Raw genomic sequence first — 13,786 nt, 5'->3', positions numbered from 1 at the left:
AGTTACCACAGTCAGGCAATAATTCCCTATGCAGTTTAAGGAGGAAAAGGATTTAAAAAGAGCTGCTAAGTGCCAGTGTGTTTGACGTGCATGATTCTCCTCTCCAAACAGTAATTCTGCAACAGCACAATTGTCAGCCAAGCTACAAGAGCAACAGTGATTGATTCATTGGTGGTGTTCTTTGTAGCTGTACAGGGAAAGTTAAGTAATCTCCAGGTGATTACTAATGTGAGCCCTTACTTTTATTTTTCTTTTTTTTCCCCTTTTTTAACGTATTTTTAAATTCAGTGACGAATTTTCTTACATCTGTTCACTGCTGTTGGATGCAAAGCGTTGTTAAAACTTAGGTTTGCTCTGTATGTGCTTGTGGTGAGTAAATGCAATTGCATTGCTAGAAAATTAACATGATCAGAAGCACTAATTAATGTCATTGAAGAGGATATGCATCACAAACATCTTCTATAATTCACATAATTTAAACTTCGTTATTATTCTATAAAAAGCTGAGAATTATTTTCACTTTCTTAATGATGTAGTCAGCTCAGGTTGCTCAAATGAGACACCAGAAATAGATACATATTGGAAGTGTGCAGCTAGAAAGGAGCAGTGAGAAACAACTGAATTCCAAACATGGACAGCAGCAGCTTCTTTACTGACCCATGGGCATGATGCTGTGCTGTTACTGGAGAGCAAAATCAAGGAAATCGACTGACACCAAGCGTAACATTTACTTTTCTGCATCGTGGAGGTAGGAAGAGATCATTACAGTCATCCTACTTCATAAAGAGCTTTTAGACCATTGCATTCAAAATATTATTGAGTGCCAGTGTAGAATTCCAGCATTTGGCGGCCTGTTGTGCTGAAGGGGACGCAGGAACAGCATCTGAGACTGAGTGATTTTTGAAGGAGTAAACTAACTAATGCATCATAGCGTATTCATTTGGCACGCACAGTCCCATTTGTGTGAGTGTTCATTTAGTGGATACTGTTTGTTCTGTTTCACAGCAGGTGAGATAAAAAGAGGATAACGTGTTTGTGGTCTCCACAAGCTGTGCAGGCATCCTGAATGAGTCTTGGTTACCACTGTCTTCTGTGCTGTTAATGGTGTTCCTACCCAAGTTCTCCTATACTCCTGAAAGAATGAGTTCTACACAAGGATATTGCCTGGAGAAACATAAAATGTGTTCCCTTGCCTCAAGAGGATCAATTCTAAGTTACCTGTGATGCCCTGCTGTGCCTGGCAGTGCTCACGATGAGTCCAGTTCCAGAACAAAGAGCCAGGGTTGTACTTTGGCACAGCAGGCGTACATGCATGTCCTGCTGCTTTTAAGGAGGTACACTATGTCTACTTATTTATATGTATGCATACATATATAAAAAAAGGTCAGCTGGAATGGTATCTTACATTAAAAAATGGCAGCATGTAAAAAAAAAAAAAGTGGTTTTTATAATCTGAAATGTGTGTAACTCAACTGGTAGTTTCCAATAATCCAATTATCCAACAATACCAGCCAGAAAGTGGGATTTATTTTATTTTTTTCTTCCAGAATGTTCAAAATAAGAGCCAAGGTTTGCATAGATTTCTTTGTGTGGTTATAAATTCAGAAAAACTGTATCAGGGTTATAGAGCTTGATTCTCACTTGTTTACAACAATAGCTTGCTCTCGAGGAGTCAATGCCTCATGCAACCAGGAAAGCAAGCAAAAGGAAGGAGGCTGTCAAAGTTCCTGTTCAAATGCACTGCATCTATCAGTGCCTACTGTGCTTCCCTTTAATTCTGTTGCCATAACATGGGTACCATAATGACACTTGCCTCTTTTTCAGTCTGCTAAGATCCTTGACAAATGCAGCCAAGGCTTTTTGTGGTGATAAAAATTGTGTACCTTTTTAGACAATTTCTGCTGATAGTACATTTAGAAATTGAGTCAGTACAACAAACTGTCTCCCAGTCAAATGAAGAGTTGCTATATGTCTTATGAACATATCATAGATGACTCCAGCAAAGGTTTATTGTCATTTTTTGCAGAGGGCTGTAACTGAAAATTACAGATTGCATTCCAAGAACCAGCTTACCCTACCGCACTTCTTAAAGGGCACTATCAAGTCTTTTAAGGCATCATTTTTTTCCTTGCAGTTTTCTTTTCCCCTGATATGACATTTCTAAATACAATTTCTTTTTAAATGTAATTTTATCTGCCTCTTGAAATGTACCACTTCTTCACCACTTTAATGCTATTGACATGTTTGTCTTTAGATTGTGCTTATTCTGTACAACACTATTCATCAAAGTCATCAGCATGAAGAGGATTTGTTCTTCAGCTCAGTGTTTCCACCAATGCCTTGTTGAGATGACCTTTCTAAAACATTGTCATAGAGATATCCATCTTGATAATTGTCTACATAGTTTTGGGAAATCCCAGCTATTTGTTTCCTATCACAGGCCTCGGCCTTTTATATGCATTATTAACCATCAGGAAACAGAGCAAGCAAGAAAAGTAGTGTGTATGCAAAGCTTGGGGTTTTAAAATGCATTTTGCTGTTTTTAATGGAGTCAAGTATGTGAAGCAGCCTGAACGGAACTTGATTTGTAGCCTGAAGGTGGAAGTGATCAGTCCTGTACCCAGTGATCAGCCTGTGTGCCAATCAGCTTTGCATTTATGAATACTCTGATGGAATCTTAACATATTTTGATCAATTTATAGAGAAGAAGGCCTGAAATTTTATTTTTTAAAAACTAACAACAACAACAACAAAAACTTATGAAATCTTAAAAAATTCCCTGTGCATTTTGTAAATATCTGTCTTAATAAAGTTAAGTTAAAAGCCATAATTCTCAGCAGTTTAAATGCTTGTGATTACAATTTCTGTGTTGTAGCTTCTGTTGCCGTTTTGCTTTCGTAGTCATCTGGGTAAATCTGCCTGGGTAAATCTGGGTCATCTGCGCATGAGAGATCTCTCCAAGCTTCCTCAGGAATCCCACTCCAAGAATATTGTCATTAGTCCAAAGCTGAGTACACAACGAAAAAAAATAAATAGTTTATAGATCTGAATCTAGAGTTTTTTCCATTCTTATTACCCACTCTTGTCCTGGATTCATAGACTACCTTCTACAGGTTCAGATTACCTTCAAGCATTCCCAGCTGATTTCAGTGGAAAGGAACTGTCCAAGTGCCTTGTAATCATACTGTGATAATAGATGTTTTCAATGCTTTGGCACCCTTTCACGTTGCTGAAAGCAGTGATTTTATTATTAATTCAGTGGAAACAACCAGACTATAAAATGGTTAAAGAAAAGCTTTCTGCAGACCGTTTTATTTTCTGCTTATAGAATTGTGTCTTAAAGCTAGGCTTTGTGAATTAGCTCTCCAGCTTTGGAAACTCGGATCTTGATATTTAAAAGGAAATGTAGGATCCCTTATGGCACTTTTAACATACACAGCTGAAGATAAAATGTGAAAGTGCTCTGCATGCAGTGTTGTGTGTGTTTATATGAAGTTTATATTATGCCTAGGTGCCAGCAGTGCGTTGTTGTGGCTAGTTCTGTGGCTTTGAGGATGCAGTAAGATGCCTGCTGCACCTGATCAGCTGGTTTAAGCTCCTGCAAACCGTGCATCTGTGCTGAAGGTAAGTCTTTTGGAATGTATTAACTGTATTTAATTTGGATGATTTGGGGAAGTAATTAATATCTCAGGAAATGCCTGACAAATGTTGACTGAGTTGAATAAAGAACAGAGGTTCCCTACTGAGATTCATGCTTAGTACTGTGTGCTCTCCTGTATTGTCTGTGGAAAATATCTTTGTCCATCAGAGAAACAAAAAGACCTTCAGCAGATTGTTTTATTGAACTCTTTGTAGATATTAAGAAACATAACACCAGCACTTCTGCCACACTGCTGTCATTAAATAATAAATCATTGCTGTAGCTGCCTAATGGGATATGTAGCAATGCTGATGGTGGCAATCTAGACCAGAACTAAAGTAGATTAATTTAAAACAGAGCAAAAATAGTAGATAGCAGAGCTCAGCACAACAGTTCTGGGATTGGAACCTGGTATCTAACCACAAGAAAGAGAATAACGTAAATTAGATCTAACAAAAAAATGATAACAATATCTTTCACGGTCCTTACTTATCCTCCAGCACCTAATTATGAAACTGTCCTACAAGCATTAATGAACAGAACACATTTTCAGCACTCCTACTTATCTGAGATCTCTTATCCTAATGTAGATAGAAAACAGAGGCTCTGGAAGGCGAGAAATGTCTTCTGATCAGAAGTGCTGTTGACCTGTACCTGCCTTTTATCCCAGAGAAGGTATGGATGCACATGGCTTAGGAAAGGAAGGTTCTATTTCACATCACTTAATAGTGAGGTTTGCTACTGAAGAGTGCTTCCAACCAAGCAAAGCTATTTCCTATAGAAGCTTGGGCTTCCCGAGCCCAAGCCCATCTGTGGAGGCAGTAGGAGTGCACAGCTGGCAGTCCCAGTGCAGGGCCTGAGGTGAGAGCTGCCCATAGCCAGGCACAGGGAATCTGCTTTGGCTGCCTCAAAGGGAGCACCCCTGAGCTGCCACTGCAGGCTGCCTGGGCTACGCACAGCCCCAAGAGCAGAACTGCCTGCAGCCAGCTATTGCATTGCTGTGCATTGCATCTGTAACATGGAATGCCTTATCACATTATTAAAATCTATCTATTTTTAAAAATTATTCATCAGATGACTTAAAGAATCATCGATTCCTAGATAACGAGCTGCTCTGAAAACAAGTAAGTCTCTGTGAGGAGCTGGGTGGTAGAAAGCCAAGGAAACCAAAAGTGATCTGTTAGTGTGACTTTGGTTGTTGGCTCTGTGTAGGAGTCTGACAAAATGTGCAAACGTTGAATTTGCAAAACTAATTAGCACATAAAAGTCCAGCTGTAATAGCAATCAAAACTTGCTGGTTCAACATACTATGGTTTTTTGGGGGGGGTTATTAACGCATCCTGCACATATGGCCCCAGTTGAATATCTGGAGCTGCTCATATCAGCAAGTTAATATCAGGGGATTTAGCTGCAAGTTTTTATTGGTGGCAGTTGCAGAACCAACATGTGGTCTGACTGACTGGTGCTTCCAGCATTGTTTGCATCTGTAAGGAAAAGAGGAAAAAGTGACTGTTACTGCTCTCCTTACCCTCCACAATAATGAGGTACTGTGTTTTTACAGAGTCTCTGGTTGAGATTGCTGTTTGAGAGACCTGGTGGACTGTGGCCTTGCTAGAAGTTGTAACTACGGCAGCAAGGTTGTTTGCATGTCACTGTTGAGATTTACTTGCTCATAGTTGTTTAATTGCAGGATTTTGCTGGCATTTTCTTTACCTAGGGACTGCAGGGAGAGGGACAGCACCAAAGTATGAACGAAGATTTCATTTTACCTTTTTCTGAAACAAAAACCAGCCGAGCAAACAAAACACCCAGACAGCGGAAAATGCGAACTTTGTAGATTTGCTGTTTCCCAGTCAAGGTAGGTTATTTTGTAAAACTTACTCCAACAAAATTATTTCAAAACACCTCTTTCTCTGCGATTCTCAAATCACCACTTGGTAAATTTTGGCATTTAAAATCAACATTAGGAGGAATTTTAGAAGTTTCACTAGATAGACAAACAGAATCTATTAGCCCAAAGTAGTTACTGAATTGCAAATAGAGAACTGCTTATGACTGACACAAAAGGTGCTTCTACTAGACTGTTTCTATACCAGACACAATGCTTTACTTAATGTGCAAATACAGTGCTTTTGGCGTGACACAGCTGCCTTTGATCTCTGTAGATGACTGACAGTGAATTATGTATGTTGGAAACTGACCGGCAGGATGTTTTAGGGAAGATGAATGGATGTGATGTTACCTTGCAAAACCTGCCAAACATCAACAGAGCTCAGATCTTGGTGGGAATCTATGCAAAGTACTTGATGGTACTTAGGCTACATGCTGGTAAAAATACATACAATAAAGCACTCTTCTTGAAATAAGTCGGGGAAACTTCTGCTCTCATAGTGAACAAAGAAAGCCAGACTTGGTGGATAATATGCTGGCACTTCTTCTATTCCAGTTTCTCTTCAAAGTGGTAAGAATGGGTTTAATTAGTCCTTTTTAAAGCACTTTAATTCTTCCAAGCATTTTCTTCTTACTTGAGCGAAATAATTAAGAAGTTTTTATTATGTTTAATCAAAATAAGATTTCTGGATTCCTTCTTTTGATAATAATGATTTTAGTTGTGATATTTTTATAACCATGCATATTTTCTAATTCAAATTGCATTGCTTTTTATTTCCAAGGTGAGTTCTTGCATGCAAACTGCTTCATGAAATAAGAGAACTTTATTGTAGGTAAACTGCGTGCTTGCTCAAAGACTTGTTTAATACTTTAAGAATGAATCTGTTGAATTATGTGTTCCACATATTATTGCTGTATTTTTCTTATGTTGTGTTCCATCTTTTCTTTTTACTCAAATAAATTCAGGACTTCAGAGCCCTACTGTAGATTGCAAACTGAAATTCTTGATACATATATTTAATAAGAAAGCTTAAAACATTTTAATCTGGACCACGGAAGAAATCTTTCAGTTCCTGGATTTTTTCAGTTGATGTTTTGATTGATGGTTGGATTGATGTATTGATGTTGATGGTGTTATTTGAGCAAGCCACGTAGAAGAGAATAGACACTTGTAACACTGCTCTTCCTGTTTACATTTTCTCCTGAATTTTGTTTTTGAAGATTAAAATTTATGTATAGTGAGAATAGAGACATCTTCGATTTACAGTGATCCCATGCTTTTGGCAATGAAAACAGACTTTATCACTACTAGAACTAAATCTAAGCACAAAGAATGATGAAGTTAGAAGTGAGACTTGGGGATCTTGTGTTTCATGGGGTTTTCCTCCCTGCCCCTCCCTAGCATTTAATCAAAGCCACAGTCATCATGTAATTTTAACCACCTTGGAACACACTAATGATTTTATTATGTTCTGTCTACTTGACAGTGCTTAGCTGCTTTCAAGTTTAAGACATCATTACGGAGTTAGCATATATTTGCTTTAAATCTGTCTACAGTCTGTATTGAATATATACAGATAGTCAGCTAAGTCTTGAGTTACTCTTGCAAGTAGTGTCAATAATAAGCTCTGTAGTGTTTTGTTCAATGCTTGCTAGCAGTATTTTGCGTATCTGTCTGTGTACATGTTATAATCAAATAATTACAGCTCTAATCTGATAGAACTATGTGTCTTACAGATCCCTAATGTGAAAGAACTAATAGAACAAATCCCTTCTTTAAGAATATGCCTTGTCTGTACTTACGTAGTCACTAGCATTCAACTCTAAGTACTGTACAGTCTAGGAAAAAAAAAAATCTGATGTTATTATATAGACCTGGGCCAAGTTTACACTGAAACAGTGACCTAGACTGTGATCCATCTAAACATTTAATAATGTGCTTAACTTAAGTATGTGAATAATCCCTTTGAAGATCAATGGGACTACTTAAGTGCTTAAGACTAGGTTCGTGCTGTAATACTTTGCCAGACTGTGACAGAATTTTCTGCAACTGCTTGCTGGAAAATGCTACAGCTTTAACCTGAAGTACGTTTCAATAATCAACATTATTGTCTTATAATAATCTAAACAAATGGACTTTTCATCTGTGTTTTATAGCAGTATTCTTGCACAAGACACAACTGCTCATGTGTGTGTTTTCAGGAGAGCGGATGGAATTTATTTGTGAGAGGCTCTATCCCAGCCAAAACAGGACAAGCTATAAATTGTGAACTCCTCATTGACCTCTAACATACAGAAGAATCAAAGAAGGTGGAAAGTGGTACTGATTGCCAAGGATGGGAATAAGCAAGAACTGAAGATCACGGGTTGCAGTGAGAAAGGTTCTGATTAGAGTTGGGGAAAACACTTCATAGCAGGAAACTCCAGACCTCGAAGAAGTTGTCCAGGCAGGCTGTGGGTTCTCAGCTGTTGAAGTTTCTCAAAACTTGCCTGGCCGGTCTGTGAGCAAACCAGCCAATGCTGGTCCTATTTGGAGCGGGATGTTTGGACTAAATGACTTCCAGTGGTTCTTTCCAAACCGAAGCTCTAAGAAAGGTGAAGATGCAGAAAGCAGTGCATGTAGGAAGAGGAATCAGTGGGAACCATTCAGCAGAACGGTTTGCTGTTCAGCAGAAAGTCAAACCCATCAACAACAGACACCATGGGGTTTTTTCACCTTAGACCTCATGTTCAACAACTGCTATGAAAATGAGGTTGCCAACAGAATGGCAACATTTCAACAAAATCAAGGCCGAGGAGGCTGGAGGGAATGGGAGTTGCTGTATAGTTAGTAACCAACTGCATCTGTTAAAAATGTTACCCTTAAATGGGTAGTAGGGTTATTTAAATGCTTGGCTCACTGCCCATGGTTACATACTTCATGTATTTTTTGGCATCTCTGATCCCAGGCTGGCTATATGCTGAAAGCAGGGCCTCTTTCAGATGGCTGGGCTGAAGCTTGGCATATAGCAGTCTAAAACTTACTAGTTGGACTTTCCTAACAGCATTTGACCCAATGACTCAGTAGTTCAATACCAGCTACTATTTTTCTCAGGGATTATTTGATTTAGTCTCATTTATGAACCTGTAGTGGCAAGATATAAGTGGAAGAACTTATGGGGTAATCAGTGTGTAGTAATGAGTGTAGAGGCTGCTCCTGGTGCACTGGGCAGTATTGCTCTTCCAGAAGCAGACTTTGAGAGCACTCCCCAAAGTTTAGGTCTTAGCTGCTCTTATTACTAAATGCTTCTCAGTCTTACAGTCACTGCACTGTCTTTGACTTCTTCGGTTGTAAGGCTTGAATTGGGGGAATGCTGCAGAAAATTGTGTAATCTTCTGTTTCAGCTTTAGCACTTACTAATTCCTGCTTATCTCTTAATGTAACAAGTTTCCTTTATGCTTTTCGCCTTGCCCCTGGCGAAAATGAAATGCCGTACTGCCAGTGTATGGCTGACGTTCATCACATTGAACTTCATGTTAATATTCTCAGAGTTCATTGCATTTTAACCTTCAAAATGTCCAGAGTAATTTAAGAGTGTGTGAAAACTGCTGCAGATTAGAACGAGTGAAAAAGTCTGTGTGATTTGTCCTTGGCATACATTACATGCTTCATTAATTTAAGCAGGTAATCTGTGTTGGTTTGCATTCTTAAAAATGAATTCTTTCCTCAGATATAAACAGTGTTCATTTATATCAGTCGGGACAGCAGATCACACTCTTGTGATGTGTAGGAAATCACTATCCTGTATTTTTAAACTGCTTCTTTGGAGACGTCCAATGTTGGTTTGCTCCCATCTCAGTTCCATGCTGAAGAATAAACCTGTTTTTTACATTCTTAGTAATGGTCTTACTTTCAGATGATGGAAGCCCTCGAACTGCCAGGTAGTTCTAGTCATGGTGCTCAGGAGTTGTGCAACTGGGTGTGCAACAGTCAGATTTCTTAACTCCAGAACCGACAGAGGGCTGTAAGAGGCAGCTTTATCAAGAACAGGTTTTCTGGTTTGGATGACAGAGGTGCAACTCTTTGAAAATACACCTCAAAATAATTCAATACATTGAAGTGTTGAAACCACGTGTCCCTGTAAGAGAGGGCGTTGCTTTCTGGAAAGTTTCAGTAAAATCATGTCAGTACTGTTTATTTACTGGAGGAAGTGCTTCACAAGAGCTCGGTGCAAGGAGGAGTGCTGATAGGTGGCTCAGGTGGGTGCTGGGGTTAATGTCTGTATTCCAGTGAGGGCAGGAAGTTCCCAAGACTCCTATGGATTAATTATTCTATTTTTTTATAAATAAATGGTTAATGCATTAATCAAATTAGTGCTTTGTATTTCTTTATTTTTCTTGACAAAACAGTGTCCTAATCAACGCATTGTGGAATGTTCCACTGGGAGTTTAGCTTAGTTTCATCTGTACTTTTGGAACGGGGAAGAAATTCATTGCAGTGCAAGGTGGCAAAATCAATTAAATCTTGATTTCCATGAGGCAGTGACAGCTGTTTCTCATTCGGATCTAGCCCTTCCTGCACAACAGGCAATGGAACACTTCGTTCAGAGTTTTATGGTTTTAATGCAGGGGTAGAACCAAGCGAATGAAAGCGCAGCGGAAGCCAACCACACTTCATTCTGTCTTTGCCATACTGGTGCTCAGCACAATGGCACAATGCAAGCCAGAGCTTTTGGGATACTTGCAGCTGCACAGAGATGTGTTTAACTTGGGTGTCTTGGTAGCTGTTGACATACTGTGCATGCATTCCTCTTGCAAATAGGTGAATGAAGCAAATACTTTAAAGTTGAGCGCAGCAGGATATGTAGTGCATGAAACCTGTGTTTTTATACACAACTGGAGAAACTTCTTAAAGGTAATGCATGCTGTGTGCTTTGGAGAAAGAACGGATGATGTCATCTAAGAGTAGCTTTCTTTTAAGTGTACACGTTGACATAATCTGTGTTATTTATGGTAGCTGAAGCCAATGGGTTAATTTACCTCTTCTGTAGAAGAAAAATTAAAGAACAAAACCATATCTCCTGGGTTAACTCTAGGCTTTAGCAACTGTGTCTGGAGTCATTGCACATTTATCATTTACCCACAAACCTTAAAGGGCAGATTGTTATTTCTGGTTTAACTGGAATTAATAATTTACTCGGGTTGTACATTTCCTAGTTAGTTTCATATACTCATGTAGCTACTCTTCAAATGGCAAGAAATTCTTGAAGCTTACGGATTCCAGAAACAATTTTTAGCTGAAGTACCATTTTAGCTGTTTATTATCAACGAATAATTTTATTGCAAATTGTGGATACAAAAGAAGTATGCAATAATTTCTCTTTTCTCTACATTGTTGCTACCTTTCAAGAGAACTAGTGAAAAATCTCCCCTTTCCTCCTTGTTCAGTGAAGCATTTGCTTTTTCTCTGCTGTGACTGCATAATGAGTGCCTGCTGAGACGGTGTGTGTAATGCATACTTTTATGCATCGAAACTATGGGAGCTCAGACTTTAATCATAGGTCTCTGTTTACATGGAAAAAAAGAGTTACGTAGGTGATCCAGTTACACTGTTGGAATTTGTCTGGTGAGTTACTGTGCATTTCATATCACTTTTTTTTTTTTTTTAAAGGTATTTTTAAAACTTGTTGTGAATGCCTGACGGTATCTTACTCCATAGATACCACAGGAAACACCTGAAAATTAAGCATGTGATTCATAAATACAGAACTGTAATCTATTATTTGGGAGAGGAATCATTTTCTATTTTCAAAAAATCACTACTCTGGTTTATGCTTAAGTTACTTACATTTGCTATTTGACTTCAATCCCACAGCAGAAACAAGAAGCTTGAATCTGCTCAGTGCTTTGCAAACTGTGGGTGCAAGTTTTCTGTCTTACTGCCCAGATGCAGATGGCTACATTCTGTAGTTCCGTTAAACCAGGAGTCAAAACAGAGGATTTCAAAATCCTGTTCAACCAATGAAGCCTCACTCTTGCTGTAAGCATGTATTACATCTGATAGGAGTGCTGGGGGTTTTTCCAACCCAGAGGGATGCCAGTGTATCTGAAGAAGCAACTTCTCCTTATCATACTGCCGGATGCCATCTTGGCGTTTAGATGGCCAAGAGTGAGGAAGGACGTTTTGAGAGACAGGATTTGGGCTGCAAGTTCAACTTTCTCTCCTTAGTGACATCTGTGAAGCAAGTAGTGGCATGTGAAGCCTTACAGGACCCTTTTGGGGCATTGCTGGTCAGGTGTTCTGACGTCTCACAAGATGTAGCTTAATGTTGGTCTTATATCTAGGGAGTCTTTTGCCTTCTTTTTTCCTCTTCGCAGCAATCTCTTCATTCAAATGCAGCTGAGCAGTGGAATGAAGATTACACTCAGATTCAATTCAATGCCATGATATTTTGCCATTGCCATCAGTGAAAATGCACTGCATATCAGTGACACTTATGGAAGTTGAACTTCTAGCCCAGACAACATTCTTTGGTTAACTGGACTTGGATTCAAAGAAATCAGAAAATGGAACCCACAAATAGTTGGAGCTTCAGTTTCTCGGTACGTCATGCTTTCAAAAGCGTGCACTCCGTGCACCCTCAGGTGCCTTGTGCTCTTGTTGATGATTCCTGTTCAGTGGACATGAGGTGCACTTTAGAAAGTTAAGCTGAACATCTTATAGTGTCTGCAGGAAAATAACTCCCAGAAGCAGTCAGTTTCAGTAATGAGACATAATTAATTTTTGTAAAAGCTTTTGATAACACAGCAGCTGCTTATTTCTAAGCTCCCCCTCCCACTCCAAAGCAGTTTTTCCAGTTACACATTTGGCAACTTTTGTGATTTTTCATCCACTTCCCAAGCATCATAAAAATCACATACAAGGATTTCATCCATTGTGAGGAGGAAAAAAAAGGTGATGTTTTTTGATTGAGATATACATCTCCTGGCACAGCCTTAAAGTAATGTATCTGCAGATAAGAAAATTCCCTTCTCTTTTCATATTGTTATGAACAACTGGTTTGATCTTAATGGTTCCGTCCATCTGGGAGCTGACTACCACATAAACAGACCATGTACAAGGGGTACAAAGGGTGTTAATGCTTTCTGCAAGAGGCAAACTACAGGGCTAACAGATCATAGAATCATAGAATGGCCTGGGTTGGAAAGGCCCACAGTGATCATCTGGTTCCAACCCCCTGCTGTGTGCAGGTCGCCAACCAGCAGACCAGGCTGCCCAGAGCCACGTCCAGCCTGGTCTTGAATGCCTCCAGGGATGGGGCATCCACAGCCTGCTTGGGCAACCTGTTCCAGTGCCTCACCTCCCTCTGCGTGAAAAACTTCCTCCTGGAGCCCAAGGCAGCATTACTGCTATTCCTGCACTTCTGTAACCTGCCATAGGGCCAGGAGTGGTGGAGTCACAGGAGACAGTTGGGCAGCGTCTGATGCCTTGGCACAGACTTACCTTTGGCTCGTGCTTTGGCCAGAATATAAACCAAGTCTTATCTTACTTCAGGGGCTGGCATTGCAAGTTCTGAACTCATTAGTGATCCCTCATTAGTGATGAGTTTGGTTTTCGTGAATGAAGAGCGAGGCAGACCTGTGATATGCTGATCATATTAGGATATTTATTCCCAGGTCGTGTTTTGCTCTTTAATCTTTGTGATCAAATAATTTCCTATGTTGCTAGGAAAAAGGCAGTGTTAAAAATACAAAATGCATAGATTAAAAACAAAAAAAGCGTTGTGAATTTGCTATGTCATGGGGTGATAAAGCGTACAGAAGAAGTTCTTAAGCCAGCTTAAGAATGACTAAGCAACTGGATATTTCTAGGAATCTTTTTACCGAAATAATGTAATGAATATATTAAACTGACCAGCAATGACAGATCATTTCAATCAAGATTTATAACCAAAGACACTTTGATTACTGCATTCTTTTGTAATACAGTAGAGCCTACCGTTCTGCAGCACTAGTGTTCAGACACTCACTATGGGGCTGAATGCTCCATGCCTGAAAGTTTCAGAGATTAACATTGATACAGTCATGACAATTAAGTAATGAGACTCAGTAAACATATAAAGCATCGTAGTATTCCCTGAGGATGTTATAACAAGAAAGTTGCTGTTGGACCTCAAGTGAAAGCAGTTGCAGGAGGGAACGATGCAATGTAACTAGAGTTAGAACCAAACCACACACGCCGTGAAGAACTCCTCTCACATAAATCGAAAGGATGAA

The 13,786-nt window shown here is 39.4% G+C and overlaps 1 long non-coding RNA gene across 3 annotated transcripts in view; it reads left to right on the top strand.

Annotated features, from left to right (window-relative positions):
• Positions 1-13,786, top strand: part of LOC122163911 — a 41,063-nt gene that overhangs the window by 12,900 nt on the left and 14,377 nt on the right. Inside the window, exons 2-4 of one of the 3 annotated variants that reach the window (XR_006170075.1) lie at positions 3,512-3,624; positions 4,231-4,315; positions 5,358-5,498. This is a non-coding gene — a long non-coding RNA (uncharacterized LOC122163911). Of the gene's footprint in view, positions 1-3,511; positions 3,625-4,230; positions 4,316-5,357; positions 5,499-7,732; positions 9,805-13,786 lie in introns of those variants that run through there. The other 2 variants (XR_006170074.1, XR_006170073.1) reach the window with 2 other exon arrangements.

The sequence above is a fragment of the Centrocercus urophasianus genome, unplaced genomic scaffold, assembly GCF_019232065.1.
Source record: "Centrocercus urophasianus isolate 14NV4802_14NV808 unplaced genomic scaffold, USGS_Curo_1.0 seq_24, whole genome shotgun sequence".
NCBI lineage: Eukaryota > Metazoa > Chordata > Aves > Galliformes > Phasianidae > Centrocercus > Centrocercus urophasianus.
This window is presented reverse-complemented; position numbering and strand designations above follow the sequence as displayed.